The 24,441-nt window shown below is 36.9% G+C and overlaps 1 protein-coding gene across 1 annotated transcript in view; it reads left to right on the top strand.

Moving 5' to 3' along the window:
• LOC118200849 (uncharacterized) overlaps positions 1-24,441 on the top strand; it is a 163,379-nt gene that overhangs the window by 24,712 nt on the left and 114,226 nt on the right. The window contains exon 2 of the mRNA XM_085827499.1: positions 12,127-12,240. The gene's annotated coding sequence lies outside the window, so the exon portion shown is untranslated. The remainder of the gene's footprint in view (positions 1-12,126; positions 12,241-24,441) is intronic.

The raw sequence follows: 24,441 nt of genomic DNA, 5'->3' as shown, positions 1-24,441 counted from the left end.
ATTTCTGCTCACTTTTTATTAATTCTGATGTGGAGGTACATGGTTTTGAACCATAGGCACTCCGTAATTTTTCATCATTGGCATTGGTTTACTTGTTTTAGGCTTGGACACGCCTTCTTATGACGTAATATTCGCTACGTCTCTTCTTAAAAAAAGGTATATATGCTATAGCTTCATATTTAAAGTACGTTTTAACTAAATTGAAATGCTAGGTTTATAATGTTCTTCACGAGATTTTTTTTTAATTATAAATCTTTCAGTGCTTTAGAAATGGACAGCCCTCTACGATCCGTTTGAAAAATAATTAAAAATAATGAGGAAAAAAAAAAAAATCTGAAATGTTTCAGATTTTAAATTACGTCCAAATTAAATTACGTTTTTTTAACGTTTTGTGCGTTATCTTTATTTGTTAAACATCATGTTCTTCGTACTTAAACCAATCTTAAAATCGTTAATCTTAAAAACGTATCTTAAAATTCAATTCAACAGGAATATTGCAAAATAGTTTTAAAATGAGCATATCTTTAGAATTTCCGATACAAAAACTCACGCGCCGGAGATAAAAATGTTTTTTTTCTGCATAACGTTACCATTGCTCGCTTTGAAATCCTTGAGTTTGTTAATCAAAAATTCGTTAAAGTTTTAAAAAATAGGAAATTGATTATGAAACAAATTTCAAATTTCAAATGTGGTCTTCCACATCCCCATATTCGTTGGAGGATTAAGTCATTCAAAATTCGATGGCTCTATGTACCGTTATTTTATCACAATGCGATAAATATACATACATTTATGCATATTTTTCATTATTTAATTTCTTCAAATATCATGCAGGACTCTTAATATTTTGTGGCAACAGTCTGAAAAGTGAACCGACATTTATAGGAGTCCGACGCAAAATGCCAAAACGAAAGTAATAGTCCTTCGGGACTCAAATCTCTTTGGACTAAAAATTAATATTATATCTACAATTTGAAATTGTAAACTATAAAATAAAAATGTAAATGTCTACAACTCAAACCTTTATAAACATAGCGCTAAAGCCCCGTTCACATGCAGCGCTCTTTCGCACAGCCACAATTTGTATTAGGGTTAGGTTAGGTTAGGTTTGTGACGTCGTGGATGCTTCAGTGGGAAGGGAATCAACACTGGTATTGGTGATGCATCACTTTAATTACAGCACATACCACAGATACAACATTTAATTAATACATTTAGAAAACTTGAGTACATATCCGAGTTGGTGACACGATCAGAGACGTTAACGAAGATAGCACTCGTCATCACTGGACAAATTTAGTCTCCACACCTCAGAAAGCTCTGCTCGCTCTCCGCTCGCTGGAGGAGCTTCCCAAACTCCTCTCTGACAGGCGTCTGACCAGAAGGCTCATCTCTTTACGCATGCGTATTACTCAGTTAAGTCGTTGCCATTCACAGTTCTTTAAAATAGGTGTTAAAATGAATTACAGTCCTCGTAGTGTGAGGAGATCGCTAACGAAGTTCTCTCTAGTCGAGAGCATCATAGGTCTTTCTAGAGAGTTCAGGAGCGTTCTTTACAGGTTATTTAATTGCGGCAAATCCTCGAGGGTTATCTGCCTAAGGAGAGGGATGCCTTCGTGGAGGACTTTCTAAGGGAAACTGGCTCGTATACACGTTACACATGGGGAAAACCACGAAAATACCCATGCACCCAGCCCGTTCGCGGGATTCGAACCTCGGATCGAACTACCAGTGTTCAGCGACTTTACCACTCGACCGCTGGTGGGCGTTTGTATTAGGGAAAAACGGGGATATGAAGCAGTTACACCTTCAGGACCGGTTCAGATGCACATCGTCTTCCCTCCCTTAACCCATAAGCCACTGCGAGCAATAAATGATATCACAAACACGAATTGGACTGGCGGATTGCTAACGTTTTACTTACATCTTTTTGATATTGTTTACTATTGCTATAGAAAGCCATAATCAGTTAAAGAACTCTTTAATTAATTAAAATACACCTAAATTAATTTAAAATGCAATTATATATTAGACAAAATGATTAAAAGAAGAAAAGGAACCACATATGTTGCTGAGCGGTTTTAAATGAAATGTTTTGTGGCTACTAAAATGCTTTTTGAAAAAATGAATAAAACGACAAATTAATAGCATTAATATTAATTATAAATGTTTTAATATGGATTATAAACATTTTAGAAAATACATTATAATTAATTCATCTGTTAAAATTGTTTTGAACTTGTTTTACGAAGATTTTAAATAAAAGCTTGTAATTTATGTTTATATTAACCAATTGAATAGCACTAAGTCTTTTTTTATATATATATGTAATGAAATTTGAAATGATTTAATGACCATATAGACAGGTGACAGGTGACGGAGGACGGGGACGCCTGATGTTTAACAGAGGTAAACAGGCATATGTCCCGCGCCCTCCCCTATCTAGTGGCAGCAACTCCCAGGAGCCTCATGAGGCCACCTTGGGAGTTTATTGAAGAATTTTACGTAATTGTACATGGCCATACAGAGGCGTCTTAGGAATACATTAGTTTTGATCGATAGGCGGATGATTTGTTACATCTTGGTTTTTAGACACTGTTAGACACTAATTACAGCATATACATACACATACAAGTACATACAATTGCACATATAAAGATACATACAAAACACTTGTAAAACACATATAAAAGCACATATATAACACATATAAAACATGTAAGCACATTATATAAAAATAGAAATTAGATACTAGTTTGCACACACTTATACAAGTAAAACACATACTTATAATGAAACATATTTAAGCTAATATATAGTATACACTTACACTAAAGACACATTTAGATCATTTAGACAATTTAGATCACATATAGCATTAGATATTAGAATTAGATAGCATTAGATATTAGAATTTATACTGCGCACAATTGTACAAACGAAATAAGACACTATACTACTATATACAACACAGTTATGGTGTACAATTATGCAAACACAATTATACTAACGTATTAAAACGCAGAATAAAACACTATACTACGGTATATAACACAATTGTGCACAATTATATAAACACAATTATACTTACACATTAAAAAAAAAAAAAACTATACTATTGTATACACACAATTATAGTACGCAGCACCATGCATGCTATGTTGCCAAGCTATATATTTCTATGCGAAGCTATGAGATTATACAGGTAATGCAGATACAATATTGATAGATATAGATGAATTATACATTATGCATATGTCAGATACAGTGCAGATATAATACAGATAGTTTGAGTAATACAGATATGATGTGCAGGCAATAACTGTAGTGGAGACACTATGTTATAGAATGCGCTGAGCTTATTTTATATTATATTAGATGCACAGTGTTTATTGGATTAAAGTAGGTACACAGTACTTTTTATATACACATTGCTCACAGAACAAATGCACAGTGCAAAGTCAGATACACAACAGGTTGTAAGGTATTGCAGGTAATGCACACGCAATGTAGATAGTTGCATAGTAATTATATGCTTTATATACAGCAGATACTGTGCAGAATTTGACAAATTCAGTGCAGAATGAGGTGCATATTTATTGCAGATAGTTTGTATAACGCGTTTGTGTAATACAGTACTGGCAATGACTGTAGGAGAAACACTATGTTGTAGAATACACAGTGCATATTAGTATTGTAATAGATACATGATGCTTGTTATATACACAATGCTTACAGAATGGTTACACAATGCAAAGTCGGATACACATTTGTTTTACACTGTTCAATTAAGCATGGACTAGCATGGACATGCAAGTAGTAACCTGTGATTAGTCAGTGTTGAGCTCTGTACACTGTTGATAAGTTCTGTACACGATTTGTCAGGGCGTTCCAATTACTCTGCGCACAGTACCTTATACACTGATATATAACTTGCAGTTGTTGTAATAACTGTGGTTATTCCAGGAAATACTTCTATAGATATTTCAGTCGTAACTACTACAGAGACACAATGCAGGTAGCAGTCTGTTCATAGTCAGTAGTTTGCTCTATACGCCGTAAGTGAGTACTGTACGCAGTAAGCAGCTATGTCTGCAGTTATGTTGCAGTGCAGTTATGTTATAAGCGCAGCACATAATTTAAACATATTGTAAGTTGCATTCAGCTGATTGTCAGTATAAGAGACTGTCAGAATTCTGTTGATGATTTGGTAGTGAAAGCTGACTGTGGTTGCTTTATGAGACGCCTTAATTGACGCTAGTTTGGTTGGCAGATATCTTGCCCTAGGTCGTTGACCTGCCTAATTATTTGGCAGATCTTTTTGACCGCTGGTGGGTGCTTAATGATGAATCGTTTATATGATTCTATATTTGTGGCTGGGAGTGGTAGGTGTAAGTCGGATGTAAGGCTGCATTCAAATATGTAGTGGTCGGGGGAGCCAGTTGCCCCGCAGACGCATATATCTGTCATCGAAATTGCATGTCTTTGAAATTAGGATGGAAATGGGCCGTGCCCCGTGATATAGTATGTCAAGGGTGCAATGGCCTGGAGACGTTCGTTGTCTACTATTGGGTAGAATCCATGTGTCCTTCTTCCTGTATCACAGTTATCCCACTCCTGTTGCCACTGTTCTTTGCTTAGTTCTCTTAGCTTTCGCTTTAAATACGAAGTCGGGATTGGAGTTGTCACCTCTTGCGCGTCGTTGTTGAGTGCCGCCTCGTTTGCTAACTGGTCTGCCATCTCGTTACCCTCTATGCCATCATGTCCTTTCACCCAGATTAGTTTGATGTGTGTTTGCATATTGTTACGCAGGAGCTGTTGGATTGCTATAATTGTGGGTGAGGTATGGTGGTGATTCATGATTGCCTGTAGCACTGACATGCTGTCTGTGTGAATTTCGGTTGCTGCTAGATTGATATCCTGAGCATACTGAATTGCAGCTGCTATTGCCACAGCTTCTGCCTGGAAAATGCTGTTGTGGGTAGCGAGATGGCCTTTCCATTTGCTTTCCACTCGGTCATTTTTGAAGTGAACGAAGGCGCATCCCACTTCATTGTCATGCTTTGATCAATCGGTGTAGAATCGTGAGTTCACATGTGGAGTTTCTCTGAGAGGCGTTGGGTGTTGTGCTGTCACGACATGGATGCCTTTACTTTTGTGTGCCGGGTGCACATACTGCACACTCCCTGGTAATTCATACTGTGTTGCATGGAAGGCGGTGCCAGCAAAGTTGGCATCTTGTTTTAGCCTAATTAGGCGCTCATATGCAGCTTCTATGCTGGCCTTTATGTGCAGGGGTGTTAGTCCCGCAAGGACCGTTATTGCACTTGATGCCGTTGTCCTATATGCCCTACTTATGTTTAGAGTAAATGGCCGTTGTATTGTTGTCAAGAGTTTGATCTTGCGACTGCTCATTGGTTGCGCCCATATAGCCGATGCGTAAAGAACAATTCTCTCCGCTACCGTTAGATATAGCAGTTTCTGGATGTGAGGGTTTTGCCCCCAGTTGCTTCCCTGGAATTGTCTGGCTTTCTTAGCTATATTTGCTGTCTTGACTCTGATGTCTTGAAGGTGGGGCAGCCATGTGAGACCCTGATCCCATGTAAGTCCGAGATACTTTATGGTTTTTGAGATCTTTAGATTTCGTCCCATTAATTTTATACACGGCCGTCGCGTTGGATTAGTTCTCGGTCGTGGGATGACTACTGCCGTTGACTTCTGTGCGGAAATGATCAATTTAAGTCTACTGCATTTATCTGAAAATATGGAACAGGTTTCCGTACCATTTCGTTCGAGTTCTTCTCTTGTGCGGCCAGAGACTAGCAATGCCGCATCATCTGCATATGCTATCACTCTGGTATGGGTAGGCCATTTGATTTGTAATAAGGAATTAAACGTGATTATCCACAGTAGAGGCCCGGCACATGACCCCTGTGGGCACCCTCTTTCCTGCTGTTTAGTGACGACACCGTTATTATTGACTATAATTAGACTTCTAGAGTGGAGATAGTCAGTGAAGATATTAAAAAGGTTCCTTGGACACTTTGCCTCCCTGAGGGCCTGCTTTATTGCAGGCCACCAGAGAGTATCAAAGGCACTTTGAAGATCTAAAGAGATAAATGCAGTATGTAGATTGTTGATTCTGTTGTCATTTATATGTTTTCGAATGTGTTCTAGAGCATGGATGGTAGATGTGTCTGTCCTGAATCCATATTGATGTGGGCTAAGAAAGTTTTGTCGGTATAGATGGTGTTTCAGCCTGTTGACTAGCAGTTTTTCGTAGATCTTACCCAATGCAGATAACAGACATATGGGTCTAAAGGATCTTGGATCTTCCGGGGATTTGTGCTTTTTTAAAAACAGGACGACCTGTCCTTGTTTGAATGCAGTAGGGAAGATTTGACAATGTAGAAGCTTGTTAAACAGAACTTTAAAGTAAGTGGGTCGAGCGTTGAAGGCGACCTTGATTATTGCATAATCCAGGCCGTCAGGACCTGGTGCCTTTTTGACTGGAAGCTGTCGAAAGATTTGCTTGATCTCTTCCATTTCAAATGGTTCGTCGTCTGAAGTCTCTGGGATAGTGGTGTTTCCCCTTGTGTGCCTTTGCTCTGGCGTGTCATCGTCCGGATCGTCTGCTGGGAAGACTGTGTTTAAGGTTGTGGCTGCCGTGGATTCTGCTATGTTGGTGGTAATGGGTTGGTTGGCAATTTGGGCATAGAGTTGATCCGGCTTAAAGACCTTGTTGGTGGCAAGCTTGTGTAGAATTCCATATGGGTTGTTATTTTCTGTGCAGAACTTACGCCAGCTGGTTATTTTGGCTTTAAGGATATTATTTTTATAATGCGCTCTTTCCTCCCTAAAGGTTTCTAGTATTGCATTCTTGGTGGTTTCGTTAATGTTGGTGCGAAGGCGACGTCGTAAAGCCCTGCACTTTTGCCGTTGCTGTCGCAGTTCCTTTGTCCACCAGGAAATTCCTTGCAAACATTTTGCTGCTCTGGTGGGCAGGTGCTGATCGCAAATGCTCCGTAGAGTGTCAAGCAGCCGCTCGGTATAAGTGTTCAGATCATTGGGGCTCTTGTATTGACTTAGCTCCTGCTCTTCTTGCTGTAATGTTAGAGAGAAAGCTTTGTTAAGCATTCGCAATTTGTTACCCGGAAGTTTGTATCTTTTAAAGATGCTGATCCTTGTGTCGCTTGCAATATTGAAGTGTATGTAGCGATGGTCCGAGCAGCTCTCTTCTGCTACCATCCAGTCTTGTAGGTTATTGGCTATATCATTAGTAGTCACTGTAATATCTGGCCATCCGTGGTGGTACGTGTTGTCAAATGTGGGTGGCGCGTTGGGGGTGTTTATGATTTGCAGATTGCTGGCCAATATGTAGTCTTCCAAGACTTGCCCTTTTGGAGTGGTAGCTGGGTAACCCCATATGATGTTGTGGGCATTAAAATCACCGCCTATAACATGTGATGTTGTGGGGCACTTTGTCTTTACTTCTTCGATGCTCATGAATGTCTGGTGGATATCATCCGGTGGGGGACTGTAGATGGAGGAAATGATGATCTGTGAAATTGAGAAGCTGAGGAGGATTGCTACATGGTCTCGCTTCTGTGTAATTATCAGCGGGGACCAGAGCGGGTTGCAGCAGGCGATTGCTGCTCTTGGTGGTGGCTCATTCTGTTGTGCTTTGCGCTGAAATATTTTCCAACAGAGTGGCAAACAGGCGACTTCCCCTGCTCTGCAGTAAGGTTCTTGAATCAATAGTATATCTGGTTGATGGTTGATTGTATGTTGGATCAATTGTGACGCGGCGGCTTTTGCTCTTTGTAAATTAATCTGGATGCATTTGATAACTTCTCGTTGGATGTCTGGTGTTTGCATTATTTGAGTGGGCGGCTGTGGCAAATCACTCGTATCTGGTACTGCGTCTGATATTAGCGATGTATCTTCCGTACGAGGGGCAGTTGACATCATAGGCTGGATGATAGCAGGGGATGCTCCTGTTTGTCCTATAGTTATAGTCTGCGCAGTTGATACACGCGGGCTGCTGCGCTCGGCATTCACGGATGTCGTGTTCTTCTGTGCAGTATGCACAATAATGTTTGTTGGAGCACTCCTTTTGAGTGTGCCGAGTTCCTGGCATCTGTAGCATCGCTTGGTGTTGTAGAAGTCTGCAATTCGGTATGCCCGCCAGCCGAGGTAGAGTCTGGGAGCCTGCATGATTCGCTGGTAGACTGTAGGTTGGCAGTCAAGAACCCATTTAACTGTGTTTCTTCTATCTCGGAGGCGGTAGAGGATCTTGACTGTTGATTTGGTAGCATTGTGCTCCGATGCCAAAGCTCGTTCTATTTCGTGTTCCTGGACTTCATGTGGGACGCTGTGGATAGCAACTCTTGGAAGTCTTGTGGCGGGAAGCTTGGTCTCTACCAGTTCTTGTCCCTTTGCACTGTTTAGCGTATTTTTTAGCTTGTCAAGGTCCTCCTTCGTGTGACAGTCAACGGCTAGCCCTCCTTTTTGTATGTTTCTGACTGTGGATACCTTTACTCCTATCTTGGGGAGTGGGAATTCCTGGCTGAGTTTAGCCTTAAGGTCTTGACTGGTGGAGCAGGTGGCTTCCTTAGGATATAGTAATAGTGTGTGCCGGGGCGTAGTTATGTGACTAGTATCTTTAGCCTTAGCTGCAGCAGCCGCGTAGGATGGACCTCTGATCGGATTAGGCAGTGGTGCTACAGCGAACACGTTATGCCTCTGCTGGTCTGTTTGATACTGGTTATTTGCATGTGCTAATTCGCAGCAGAAGAGAGTGGAGGTATTGGTACTTGTGTCGGCTTTTGTTAGTTTTGCTGTGTATTCGGGGCCTTCTAGGGCTAACTTCTGTAGAGCCTCTAGTGAGGTAAGAATACGTTCTCTGAGTTCTGTTCGGAGCAGAAATTTACCACCTCGGTAGGTAGTTGTTACTCTCTTGATTTCCTGGTAGAAGAGGTCTACCTTTTCAGCATGAGCTATGTCTGAGTTTAAGATAGAGGTCGGGTCTAAGGCGCTAGACGACGTTGTTATATCTTCGTCAGTAGATAGAGTAGATTTTAGTACCATGATATAATGCAGACAATGACAGTTAATATGCAGAATTACAATAAAAAGCGTACAGTTACATAATCTAAGTCAATACAGTTAAATATAAGTGCGTGCAATGAAAGCGCTGCCAACAGTTAGCGTGCACGGGTACAAGGTGACAAGTAAATGAGAAGTGAATGGAATTTACAGAAAACTCATTAATTTCCGTCACAAATGCTAAATGTACGGAACTGAATGCTGTGAAGAAACCAGCCACAGAGCCTATTTCTCATACAATGCATACAATACACAGAATAATGCATACAATACACAGAATAATTGCATATACAGAAATAAAATCTAAACGAACTTAACAAGGTATGGAAACAGAGTACAATAGATGGCTATCAGTAAATAAGCACAAACAAAAATTTACAGGAAGATGAAATTAAATAAGTATAAAAATTATAATAATGACGATAAAGTAATAAAAAGAAGTAAATATAATAGAATAAAAGTTAAATGCACAGTGAAAAACTAGAACAGGGTTAAAAATTTGGGTGTACTAGAGGCTGGCTAAGTACCGTGCAGCTAAGTTCAAATTGTAAACAAAAGCACGTGCAAGACTTATAGCAACTGCACTCTACTATGCGCGCATGCGCTAGAAAAGCTTGACAAGGAGTTGTCCGACAAGTTCAAAAGGCGACCTGTCCTGCTGGACCGACCCTCCGCCTCTGTGTCGTAAAAATGAGCCGGGTGAGGATACCGGGGAAAGAACAAGGTCACACAGGAAAATTGCAATTAAATCTTACGGCACTCAGTCACTAATTAAGCTAGCAGGACGAATGATACACTAAAAGAAAGGTAATCTAAAAGCCTACCTTATCGTCTAGGAATGGTGTCGATATTCCCAATTAGACCGGAGATAAGGGCAGATTAATCCAGAAGTATGGCACTTTTATGTCGCACAATAAAAACACTGTAATAAATCGCACAAACACTTCACAATCACAGCACTGGTATCAATGAAGAGATCATATCTTCCACTTTCCAAAGGTACTAGGATTGAAATTGGATGCCTGTAGGTGCCAGAGAAATCTTAATAGATGTAAACACCACAAAACGGCACTTCACGGGGTCACGGTAACCCTCAGCAGATATCACGAGGTCGCGATACGAACAATGACTTCTGCTTTAAAGACTTAATTAATTCACCACTAATAAACGGAATCGCTCCAGATGCATATCAAATTGCTCAGCTTTTGAAGAACTTTAAATTGATATAACTCTTGTGTAAACTATATCAAAACTAACTTAAAATAATAAGGCGAAAAGCGAGCTCGCGAAATATAAGCTGACCATATAGACAGCTTATATTTTTTAAATTGCGTTTTCTCAGTTTGCATTTTTTCGATAAATTCTTTTATTTAAGTCCTAAAACTTATATAGATATGGCCTAGTTTATTTAATATCTTTACCGCTTAATTAAAGTTATATACTTTAGAGAAACAAGAATGGGTTTTGCAAAATACTGAAAAAAAAAAAAAAAAAAAAAAAAAAATTTGAAGTGGAAATGTGATTGAGATCATATTTGCTTCAAAGTTTTTTGCGTAAAAATTTGTTTTATTTTTTCTCAGAAACTAACTCATTAATTTCAAAATCGATCCTTAAAGTTATTAAATTATTAAGAACTTTCTAATTAATGCAATAAGAAAATATGGGGCAAAATCACTGAAAATTGTAGGAGAAGAAAGACATTTTAATTGTTAAACTTTTCTTTCAAATATTTAAATTTTAAAAAAATGGCAAAACATTTTTTCTCAGCATAAAATTATTTTGTCTTACAAAACATTTTATAAACATTCATAAAAGTAAGTGAAAGTTCTTAAATAAAAAAACTCGAGTTGAAGCCGATATACACGGCTTTAGTTTTAATTTGAGCGGTATTTCTAGAATACCCAGCATCAGATAACCTTCTCCGTACTTGTTTACAAATTTCCGTATTTCATACGGTTCTATGTACGGTTCCAGCGAGCAGTCAGTTGCACGTCAGCCATGTCGTTTGTGCAGCCCATACATACGATTGCGCGGTACAGCCAATCGCGCAGTGCAGTATGGGAAATCTTCCCATTTGCCCTGCTCCCGAGAGGCAGGAACAAAGAATACAAACCTTACAAATTCTTTGGTAGGAATGTTCTACCTCCAATTCGGAGAAGCAGTTAATGCTTGTTACCGTGTGAATGGGACACGAACCAGTTTTCCATACCGTTCGAATCTGCTCTAGTGAACGGGGCTTAAGAAAACTTCTATGAACCAAAGCGAAAGAGAACGGCTCTAGTGAAAAACCAAACAGCTAACTGATAAAATTATCCCTTACCTTCAGAAAACCACCCCAGCAATTTCTTAGTTGATAACCAAACCTCCCCCCCCCCCCCGAAAAAAAAAAAGAGAGAGAGAGTAAAAAGAAGAAAGAGAAAAACAAGAAATGTGTGGACCCACCTTCCTTTCCATGTTAATGAGCTGACCGATGAGCTGCAGAGAAACAAAGATAAAGCTACCTTTCAGTGACCTAGACTCGCAGTGAGCCTAGTTTGGGAACACCTCAGTTCGCCGTTCGATTTTAGACAAGATTTCAAGGTAAAAATTTAAAACTAATATAGAATAAGGAGATTAGCATTCAGCCAAAAAAATAACATAAACATTTCCTTTCATACCCCCCAAAAATCTGACAGATTTCTTTGAAAATTGAAGGTCTTAAAAAAACTAAACATGGCTAAAATATATGGACTGATTCGTGTTGAGCTGCCATCTACTATAAATAAAAAAGGTTCAGAGTAACCTACAGTAAGTAACCTTCTTCAAATCCTTTTTCATTCAATTTTTCTGTTCGTTCAGAAGGAAATTTTTAGATACATCATGCCACAAAGTGGTAAAAATTATAACCGTAACTGCTTAAAATGCAAAAAAGAATTGTTTTTCTTAAAGAATGTTTTGATTATTGATGAGTGTGTCTGATTCGGTGCTTTCTGCAGAATGGATGATTATCTGAATTTGGATTTTTTTTTTTTTAATCAGGTGGAGCGAAAAGGTTAAAAAAAAATTAAAAAAAAAAAAAAAAAAAAGCGTGATTGAGTGGTGTGTGGAGAAAAGTTTGATTGCAATATATTCTGCACAAGGAGAAGACTGAAGGTAAGTTCATTTATTATTCTTGACTTGAGTAAAATATCGGGTGCTTGTCAAATATGGCAGTTTGGATGTTCGGTAATTACTTTATTCTGGTAGCATTATTTTAGTTGTCATTTTTCTGGAAACATTTTTTACAACTCGAATCAAGAGTTGGTTATGCGCGAGTTTCTGCAATTCCTTCCCTTTTTTAAGTGTAAGCAGATTACTGAGTGTATGAGCAATGCAGAGTTTATTCTATGTCTGATTTTTTAAAGTGAAAAGAGATCGCTGGGTACATGGGCAAAGTCAAGGTGTAGTGCCAGTGCGTTATCATTTCAATTCAGTAAAAAACAGATCATTCAAAATTCTAGATAAGCAAATGAAGAAAGGTTGCTTACCTTTATGATCCGCGTTCTTCGAATTCTGGTCCGCCGCTTTGGTAGACTATCTGATTTGGTTTCAAACTCATCTAAAATTGGCACTATTTTGTATGAATCACTTTATTTGAATTTCACACAAAAGAGGAACAATAACTAAATCATTACAACATCAAAACACTTCTAACTACTTAGCGTCATTGTTCTACATATCTAAAAGCATACACTCATCGTTGCCAGTTCTCAAAAAACAAACTTTCTTTTTTGATTCTCGTCGGTCTGGAGGCTCAATCCGTTCCCCAAGAGGCCCACCAGCGGCCGAGCGGTAAAGTCGCTGAACACTGGTAGTTCGGTCCGAGGTTCGAATCCCGCGAACGGGCTGGCTGCATGGGCGTTTTCGTGGTTTTCCCCATGTGTAACGTGTATACGAGCCAGTCTCCCTTAGAAAGTCCTCCACGAAGGCATCCCTCCCCTTAGGCAGATAGCCCTCGAGGCTTTGCCATAATCACACACACACACACACACGTTCCCCAAGAGCGGAGCGTGCGTCGTTCGCGACATGCGTAATACCGAGTTTGTGCAGTTCTCTGATTTTTTTGAAGTAAAAATAGATCGATGTGTACATGGTGAAAGCCAAGATAGTGCGCAATATCGAGTTTGTGCAAATCTTTGATTTTCTAAATAAAAATAAATTGATGTGTACATGCGCAAAGCCAATATTGTGCGCAATGCCGAGGTTTATCGCGATGCCGAGTTTGTGCAATTCTGTAATTTTAAGTGAAAATAGATCGATGTGTACATGGGCAAAGCCACGGTAGTGCGTAATACCGAGTTTGTGAAACTCTCTGATGTTTTTTAAGTGATTGATGTGTACATGGACAAAGCCATATACTGCGGAATACCAAATTTATGAAATTCTCTGATGTTTTTAAGTGAAAATACATCGATGAGTAATGGACAAAGCCATATACTGCGCAATGCCGAGGTTTATCGCGATGCCGAATTTATGAAATTCTCTGATGTTATTAAGTGAAAATAGATCGATGAGTATATGGCCAAAGTCAACATACTGCGCAATGCCGAGGTTGTGTGCGATGCCGAGTTTGTGAAACTCTCTGATGTTTTTTATGTGAAAAGTGATCGATGTGTACATAGGCAAAGCCAATATAGTGCGCAATGTCGAGTTTGTGGAATTCTGTGATGTTTTTTAAGTGAAAGTAGATCGATGTGTACATGGACACCGAGTTTGTGCAATTCTTTGATGTTTTTCGAGCAAATACCGATCATTGTGCACATGGGCAAAGCGAGGTTGTGTGTGATGCCGACCAGTAATGTATCGTATTATATGTGCAAAGTTTAATATCTCGTTAGTGTATTTTAAATTTGCATTTTTTTTTAATTGTAAATTATATTTCAGGCATCTTTTTTTATTTAAACTGTGTTTTTAACTGTTTGGTTTTGATATGTTGATAATACTTATATCGTAGTATACTTATATCGTAGTGATAATACTTATATTACGATAAATATCGTAGTCCGATGATCTACTCAACAGTAACAAAACTGTAGACTTTGACTCTATAAGTAACTGTTACCTCATTATTTTAATACGTAGTGTTTGCTATCGTAATTGCACTTAATAATATGAGTTGATTGATAATATTTATATGCTCATTGATAATATATACGTGTGTGAAGCATTGCTTAGCGTTCCAAATTTGTAGTATTTATTTTCTTATCTTACTTCCTTTCATTGTAAGAAATTAGATATTTTTTATTTATTAATGTGTAAAATTCTAGTATGCCTACAGAGAATATGACGTGATTTAGGAATTTAAGAAACTGAAATGCGTATGATGTTCATGTGCTAAAGCTGTGTATGATGTTCATATGCAATTAAAAATATTTTTCTTTTTTTTTTTATTAATGTAAAGTGTAAAATTTTTAGAAAATAATGAAGATTGTCTACTTGCTGGTATGTAAAGGATTATGTCGTTACGTACCAATAAGGTAATTTGAAAAAATGATAAAATTAAAATGTTCGACAACATGAATTTAAATTTGAAAAATCTTTTTTTTATTTGCATACATGCTAAAGCTTTGTATACATGCTAAAGCTTAAAAATATTGAAAATACTGAAGCTGTATGAAATACAAGTATAAGAGTTTATAAGTTTACCGTTTTTGTAATTGGTAGAATTCGCTTACTGTATCACGGTGATTTTAAATACAAACAATTTATTATACTTATTTTCAGTAACGCCTCAGCTTATCTGTTATAAATGTAAATATAAAGTAAAGAATTTGAATTAATCTACAATAATAAACAATTCATTATTGTTATTTTTAGGAGAAACTAGAAAGTACGAGCAGCGTAAATACCTTGGACCTTATAAGACATATATTCTTATAAGGTCCATGGAGAATACCATGGACCTTATAAGAAATAGACTAACCCAAACGAGTTTTCTCCCTCGTCTGAGGCGTTGTCTGCTGTCACCTTGATCACATCCGGAGGAGTAGGGACGACTTGCAGAAATTTAACACTGGTTGCCTCTTGCAGCGTGTATAATTGTCAAGAAAAAGCTGGTTGTAGCGCCTCATTTCACAAATTAGAATTTCTCCATATTTTTATTTTTGAAATTGAGATTGATTTTTAAAAATTTAGCATATTTATCAAGCATAATTAACGTTCCAAATAATTATAAAGCTATTGCATGCTTTCAGGGCTGAATATTCCTTTAGCTTTTCCTATGCTGTAAGGTAATTTGTAACTACTTCTTTTAGAAAATAATATTTTTAATCTGAACCATTAGAAAATTTCAAACAAGCAATTTTCTCTTGCAATTTTTATGCTTTTTATTCGTGTAAATAAGTAAAAAACACTAAAATATTTAAAAACGAATTTTTGAAAGTTTTGTTTAAAATTCTAAGTTGTGCTTCTTTTTTAAAATTATAGATGAGTATTATAGCACAGTTTCTATAAAGGAATTTTATTTCAATTATATTTCATAATACATCATAGTGATAAACACTATTGACTCCTTAAAATTTTTATACATTTAATTCTGATATTAAAATTGTATTTAACGGTAATAATTAATTTTGCTTGTATTTTATAGTGATTATTTTTTTAAATTTATTTTAAGTTTTGTATAAGATTTTTTTTTTTTTACTGTTAATTTAATTTATTAGCCCAAAGCGGCGGTAGCCTAGAAAGCTGCTAGTTTCGAAGCGGCATTTTGCGCTTTTTACGATAAATGTCTGTGTCTCCTTGCAAATTGTTGTTACCAAATATTATCGCCCTGTATTATATTTATAGAAATTAAATAATGAAGAATCTGCATGAATACATGTATGTCTCTCGCACTGTGACAAAAACTACAGTATCTAGAGCCATCAAATTTTGAATAATGTAATCCTCCACCCGAACATGGGCATCTGGACGGCCCAATTTCGAATTTGTTTTAATCTATTTCATATTTTGCAAAACTTTAACGAATTTTTGATTAACAAACTCAACGAGCTCAGAGCGAGCACTAGTGCTGAAATTCTAAAGATATGCTGTTTTCAAATGTATGTGGTTTACGTGCGAAGAACAGGATATTCAATAAATATAGGGTTACCTACATTATACAAACACATATACACAAAACTTTAAAAATATGTTCCTTTTGGGCATAATATAAAATCTGAGTACTTCTAGATTTTATTTTATCTTTTTTCTTTCACTTCATTACGCTAAGAAAATTTTATGCTCCGAAATTTATGAATTATTAAAATAACTAATCCACTTTAATGTTAATAATTTGATGATCATATAATCAAATAAATATGATCGTTTTGTAATGTTATTATAGTTTGGAAAATCACTGCCTGAAAATGTTCATTAAATTTTTTTAAAAAAATTATCAGATCTTGTTTAATTTTACCTTATTTATTTCAAAGCATCACGTACTATCAATCTTATTTAATTTTAGTTTATTTTTACGCAAAATTAAGTTCATAAATTTTGTGCTTAGAGTTTTTACCGTTTTACTAAAGTAAAGATGTTTGTACAAGAACTACGCGTGAAAAAAATCCGCGAAATGCAGTAAAAAGTGCTTTAATGAGATATATTAAATCCTATTTGGAAAAAACTGTGGGTTTTATAGTCTCATCACTATACAACGTATCACATTTAATAATTAAAAAGTGTTATGTGATACAAACGCCATAGGTTTCAGTGTTAAAGTAAACCAGACCGTCCCTACACTTTCTTGCCGACATGTCGGTGACGTGCGTCCCGCCTACTGGGTTAGTCTATCTCTTATAATGTCCATGGAGAATACCACAGCCGACTGTATCATGGCCTTGAAGCGAAATCAGTTTCGGAAGGTCACGTGATCGAAATAGTCGATCTCTTTCTCTTTACCATAATCCCGGAGTTTACCGAAAATAATAGTTTGTCTTAAAATAAATATAAGTAAAATTAATAAACGCGAGTAGGTCGTATGATTTACGTTAAATTTTTCATAGTGCAATATTTTTGCAAGCGGCAAAAATATATATCTTCTATAATTTTTAAAACAATTTGTACTTCGTTTATGTAACTAAAAATACCATCATTGAAAATCACCACATGCGAACTTTACTTATGTAATTTTGATAAAAATGAAATCCATTTATATCCATTTTATGGATGTAAATTTTAGATTTTTATACTATAATAAATGTTAAGGGCAGAATTATTTTGTAAAAGTTCATGCCGCTACCATCGCATCAGCTATATAAATTTTTAGAAGGCAAATACCCATAGTCATCTCTCTTCACTCCATTCACTAATAAAATCTGCATATCTCAATTTTGTCAAAACAGGGAAATGAAATACAATTCCTTAAATGCTAGAAAACTTGAATATGCAAGATCATCATTTGAATATGCATGATCATCATGATTTATTTATAATAAAATATGCATGTAAGATAAACTTACATGCATATTATACTATAAATAAATCTTTCAAGATAATTTCAAAGAACTAAATGCTAATTACATTCATAAAAAGGACAGCCATCTATTTGTACCAGTTCCAATTTTATGTTGAATCACTTTTTCCAAACCATCCAAGAGGTAAGTGATTAGGCTTGGTTTTTTTAAAATGATTTCCCCAAATTACAGGCCTATTCCACTATTAAAAATAAATTCATAAACTTGGAGCTGTACCATATACATACATGCTACATATTATACATAATCTATGCAGAAACAAAGCATAAATAAAAACAAACAGTTGTGAGTTATTAACTGAAATTAATTAATTTTAAAAAATTTTTTGTATGAACATTTTATATTAATATTGTCATTTTTATATTTTGTATAATTATTTAACATTATTTTACAAGTTATCAAACATATTTTCTAACCGAGTTTGTAAAGTCATTCCACAAGTGCAAGAATATGTTAATTAAAGTAACTGTATGCTGTACTAACTGTATGCAAGATAACTCATATAAAATATCCATTTTCTCTCCTGGCATAAGAAATGTATTTTCCATGTTTTTAAGAATTTCACCAAATAAGAAATATACAATTGAAGTTTTTAATAGAGTAACTTCAGAAGGAAAATTTTTAATTACCCCCTATCTAATTCTTTAAGAAAACTAAAAATATCATCTGCTGTATCTACTGAATGAATACTTTGCAACCAGTCCTGGCAAATATTGCATTTTATCACCCTTAATTTTTTCATGGCATCACAACCTGAAACATAAACTAGCACTGCTAAAATATCAGAAGAAACATTTTCTATAAAAAAAATCATTAGTTAGTTGATTAATCAATTAATATTCGCAAAAGTAAAGATAGACTCCTTATCATAATCTAGTAAAAGGGACATTCATATTTGATGATGAAGTTATAATATTGTTTTTAAAACGAAATGTTTTCTTCTCACTTTCTAATAATTGTAGGTCATTTATTTAATAATTTGAACCTGTCATTTGCTGATACATTCCAAAACGTGATTCAGGAGCATCAGTTTGAAATTTTCCTAACAATATGTATTCAGCTTCATACTTTTGAACAAACATGGAATCAATTGAATGAATGCATCTGTAGTTGTTATTAATGCCTGAAATGTTTGTGGCGATAAAGTTTCTGTTATTGGGACAGCATGTCAAATATGCGATTAGAAAGAAATAATCAAAATAAAGAATTCCTAATGTACTATTCCACACAAATATTCAAAACAACACTATGCGAAATGTCCAAACTAGATAAAATGTATTCGATGTGTTATGCTAAAACGAAATACATGAATAGGATTGAGAACAACTACAAATTTTCCCAAATAAATCTAAAAATTAAAAAAGTATAAAACGAAGTATAGATAAAAATATTATTTACCTTAGCGTAAGTGATTTAAAATCACTTAGAATAGCAAAATATACATCCAAAAAATCCACGACCACGAGTTCACAACCACACACTACCACAAAAACACATCGACCATCTGAATCACGTGACTTTTGCGCTTCAAGGCCATTATAGAGTTGGCTGTGGGAGAATACATTGTGACGTCACAAGCTTATTTCCACCCATTTATGAACGTTACACAGCTCCGCCTTCTCAACTTTGTTTATGCAACGTATTCTGAGCTTTTACCATATGTTTATATTAAATGCTGTTTCATTCCTATCCAGGAGTCAGATCAACCAATATCTCCTTTAATGAGGGTGGGAAGAGTCCATCGCCCTAATCCTTCTTCGTCAAGTTTCCCTTGTAGGAGGACCACGGCGAAACACTTTTTTTTATGCATTATCCTTGCATTTTCAATGATACCAACACAACTTTCTGTCACGCGATTTGGAATGTTTGCGGCCAGAAAAACTGGTACGAGATGAACTCCTGGAACATTGAAGTTTGGACACTTCTTTTTGAACAGCTTTGATTTCTTCACGATGTAGAGCGTGAGAGGAAGAGCTGGCATGTTCCGAAGAGGAGTCGTTGGTAGGTATGATGGCGGAAATATTCGAGTAGCCAAAATTCCATCAGCTACTTCCGCCGCTTTATCCGAAGTAATAGAGATGGAAGCTAATATAGTTTGGACAGGAACAGTCATCATTTGATTAAAGAGTTCAAATAAGAGTGAGTCGTCTTGTAAGGATCTTAAGTTTTACTAACGTTTATTTTATTTTAAATCTTTACTATCACTTCTTATTTTCTACTTCCGGCCAGAAGTATAAGCGTTAACGTATTTATGCAAAGTTTGTCTGGCGAACGCCAAGTATTTAAGTTGTGGCTTTTTGCCAAGCGAGAGAGAGAAAGCAGTTAGTCGAAGCAGGCCGTTTACCTTAGAAGTTTTACTCAGTTGCTGGTTGCCTTCCAGGCCAGAGGTTTAATCCTCTTGATAACTTTAAACGTATTGTAGTGTTCACAGTTCTCTGTACTACATACGGCTTCCTGTTAATATAAGGCCAATCTTCCACGTTTATTATTTCAAAGTTAAGAGTTTAGTTTTATTTTTATATTTTTTACGTTTAGACCACAAGTAGTGGGTCTTTGTATTCCGAAGTACGGAAGTTATTGTAAATAGAGAAAAAATAAAGGGTTTTGTATACCCTTCTTGTGTATCCTGTCTACTTCCCACAGTCATTGAACATAGCTTTAGTAAGCTCTCTGTTCCGAGTCAGGTCCTTGCATGTTCCCGAAGAAAGTCAGACGGAACATTGAACCTGATAGTGGCGCCCAACGAAGAAGAATAACCATGGCCGAGTTTCAAGAAGAACCTGTGCTGCCTGCAGAAGCGGCTCAGAATCCAGAAATGCCAGCTGCCGCCCTGGAAGGATTTGGTTACATCGTCCAGACCATGCGCGCTTCGATGAAACCAGAAGCAACATTTAATGGAAACTCACCGGTAACCAGTTTTTTGGTAAAATTGGATGACCACTTCATGCTCTACCCCGTGCACGAATTTCAAAAAGTTACCTTAGCCACCAGCGCTTTGAGGGGCCAAGCGCTTAACTGGTTCAAGTGTATAGGCAGAAGTCTCTTGGGTCAAGCAGGAAGTCCCACCTATACTTACGAGAATTTCAAGACTGCTCTACTAAAAGCCTTCCCTGTTGTAAGGGATCGTGCGAAATTAGAAACGGAACTTTTCAGCATATATCAACAAAGAATCGAAAATCTCTCAAGCTTTATTTTAACAAAAATTCACGTCTTCAAACTCTTGTATGGAAACCGTCCGGATCCTGAGATAATTCAAGTGATTTTGCCGAGGTTACTGCCCCAAGTGCAAGACTTTATTGAATTAAGAAATCCGACTACACTGGAAAAGTTATTTGAGCTAGCAATCCAGTTTGAAAGTAGAAGAACGGCGGACATTCAAAGAAGACGCCAATATCAACAGCGAAACCAATTTGGTGCGCCAAGACTACAGCAAACTCAAGCACACGGCTACGGAAGCAAAGTGAATCAGTGGGCAAGGAAACCCGAGCATTCAAAAACAGCCGGCGAACGTCGACAGTTCAATAGCAATCCAGGAAAAAATCTCAAGGCCAGTGGAAAAAGAAGGAAAGCACGGAAATGAAAAATAATTTAAACTAAAACGGATTTCTGCTGACGGGAGGGTGCGGAAATCCGAAGGCCACGAAAACCCCTCTTCCTTCAAGTTAAATACAGTAATGGTGAAAAATTTGACTCTTCCGAAGATTGAAGTGTTGGTGAATAATATCCCAGCCACCGCACTCCTGGATACAGGCGCGCAGAGTTCCTGTGTGGCAGAAGATTTTTTTAGGAAGTATTTTCGTAAATATCGTATATATAATTCGGATAATACGACAGTGTTAGCGGCGCAAGGAGAAAAATGTAAGTGTATAGGTAAATTACCGCTGTATGTCCGTATTAAGGACGAACAAGTAAAGGTTATGTTTTTTATAGTAAAGAATCTGCAAGCACATATAATCTTAGGAATAAATTTTCTTTCAGAGGCACAAGCAACGCTGGATTTTAAGCTGACAATGAAACCAGTTCGTGGAGAAAAGGCTGAACCGCCGATGTTAAATCTTGACCACCTGCCTAATGAAGAACAGCGAAGAATCCGACAAGTGGTAAGTGAATTTGCTTCGTTATTTAGTGATATTCCAGGATTTACTCAGGTTACTAACCATAGTATTGACACCGGAGATTCAATGCCAGTTGGCCACAAAGCATACCGGTATGATAAGAATAAGGAAAAAATTATAGAATGGCATATCACCGATATGCTACGTAAAAAGACCATAAGGAACATCTCAAGTAGTTATGCTAGCCCGGTGGTTTTATGTAAGAAAAATAATGACTATTTGACACATCCAAAAAGGTGGAGATTCGCAATTGACTACCGTAAATTAAACTCCATAACTAAATATCCGGTATATCCGTTACCTATTATTGAAGAAATTCTAAGGAACATAACATCCACCAAATATATGACGACTTTAGACTTAACGACTGGTTATTTTGAAATAGGGGTTAGGCCTGAGCACGTGCCTAAGACTGCTTTTATAAGCAAGTCTGGCACTTATGCATTTTTGCGTATGCCGTTTGGCCTTTCAGGGGCCCCGGCAACATTTCAGCGATGTATGGACATTGTGTTAAGGCCTGTTCTTGGAAAATCCACATTTATCTATTTAGACGATATCATTATTACTAGTGATAATCTCGATCAACATATACAGGATTTAAGACAGGTGTTTTCTTTATTAAATGAGGCCGGTCTAAAAGTTAATGTCGAAAAGTGCAAATTTGCAGCCCCTGAATTAAAATATTTAGGTTACAAAATATCTCAGAAAGGAATCGAGGCAGACGAATCAAAAATAATTGCTGTACAAAAGTATCCGACTCCAACCACGGTGAAGAAGCTCTCTTCTTTTCTAGGATTTTGTTCATACTATAGGTCCTTTATAAAAAATTTTGCAGCTATTGCTGAACCATTGTTAAAATTAAAAAGGAATAAGGCAAGATTCTCGTGGACGGCCGAAGCCAATAGTGCTTTCGAAAAATTAAAACAAGCATTAACGCAAGCCCCTGTGTTGAAATTTCCTGAAAATAATGAGAATTTAGAAATTTCAGCGGATGCTTCGGATTGTGCGGTAGGAGCGATACTTTCGCAAAATCAGCAGCCCGTGGCATTTTTTAGCCGAACTTTAAATCAAACACAAAGAAACTATTCCGCGACCGAGAGAGAGGCACTTGCAGTTCTGTTAGCAGTGCAAAAGTTCCGAGTCTATTTTGGAAAGGCGCCAATAACAGTGTACTCTGATCATGCGGCGGTAACTAGATTGTACTCAGGGAAAAACTTATCCCCTAGGTTAATAAGATGGGCACTCAAGCTACAAGAATATAATCTGGTAATCAAGCATACCCCCGGAAAGGAAAATATCGTAGCAGATGCCCTATCCAGAATTAAAATAGAAGAAGAAGGTAATACCGTAAAGGTGGCAATGCTCACAGCATGTACAATAAATTCCCGAGAAACTGTAATAACCGAACTGGGTAAGGATCCTGAGTTTGGAAGCATTTATGAGTATTTAAAGGATCCTGAAAATTTTAGCCACCAAGATATTGTGGCGATAAGAAATAGGGCGGCCCATTACGAACTAATAGATGGTCTATTATTTTATACAAAAACTACAAATTCCAACAACGAATTTCGACCTGTTATCCCAGCTAGTTTTAGATTAAATATCCTGCAGGAGCTCCATGACAGCCCTTTAGCTTCTCATGCTGGTATTCGAAAAACTATCCAACGCGTACGCGAGGCAGTCTATTTTCCTGAACTGCAAAAGTTAACAAGGGCGTATGTCCAGTCCTGCCCAACATGTCAAGCAGTTAATTATATTAATTTCCGCCCGGCCGGGTTTCTAAATAGTATTAAATCCGAATTTCCAAATGAAATAATTGGCATCGATTTATTGGGCCCTTTCCCAAAAAGTCAGTTAAATAAAAGTCGCTATCTCCTTGTTATGGTTGATCATTTTAGTAAGTGGACCGAAATTGTTCCCTTAAAACGAGCCTCCGCGAAATTAGTTACTGATTCTATTTTAAATAAATATATTTTAAAATACGGGGCGCCCCTAAAAGTTATATCGGATAATGGTCCTCAATTTGTAATTAATGTATTTGAAGACATGTGCCAAAAACTGGGCATACGTCATTTAAAAATGGTCCCGTATCGGCCGCAATCAAATATAGCGGAACGGGTCAATAGAAATATAGTGAAAATTATCCGTAGTTATGTTAAAAATTTTCATAAAAGCTCGGATAACTATGTCAATGAATTTACTTTCGCCCTTAGGACCGCAAAACATGATACAACGGGCAAAACTCCTGCTGAGTTATTTTTAGGCAGAAAGATTATAACGCCGTTAGATAAATTATTTTATGTGCAACAAAGAGCCCCAGCATTTAAAATGGGTGATATAGAAAAACTAATTAAAGAAGCAAAAAAAGAATACTCAAGTAGCACAGAGAAAACAAAAGCTGTATTATGACTTGAAACGACGGGGAGTAACTTATAAAGTAGGGGATGAAGTATTAAAAATTAAGCATTCACTTTCTTCAGCACCAGAAGAGAAAACTGCCAAATTTTTTCCACGATTTGAAGGACCATATGTCATAGAAAAAATAACTCACGCTGTAGTAGTGTTAAAAGCCAGGAATGGTGAAACCTGTTCCGCAAACATTGATCAAATCAAACCCTACTATGATCGTAATAAAATGCAAATATTTACAGATCTTTTGCAGGATCCGGCACGGCAGACACCGCAGGCACAAGCTCCAGAGGTGAAAAAACGACAAGTACAAGGGCAAGCCATTAAGAGGCAGG

The sequence above is a fragment of the Stegodyphus dumicola genome, chromosome 12 (genome assembly GCF_044657685.1).
Source record: "Stegodyphus dumicola isolate Sdum_Otavi_A_Nest chromosome 12, ASM4465768v1".
Taxonomy (NCBI): Eukaryota; Metazoa; Arthropoda; class Arachnida; order Araneae; family Eresidae; genus Stegodyphus; species Stegodyphus dumicola.
The sequence above is the reverse complement of the archived record's forward strand: the minus strand, read 5'-3'. Positions and strand labels throughout refer to the sequence as shown.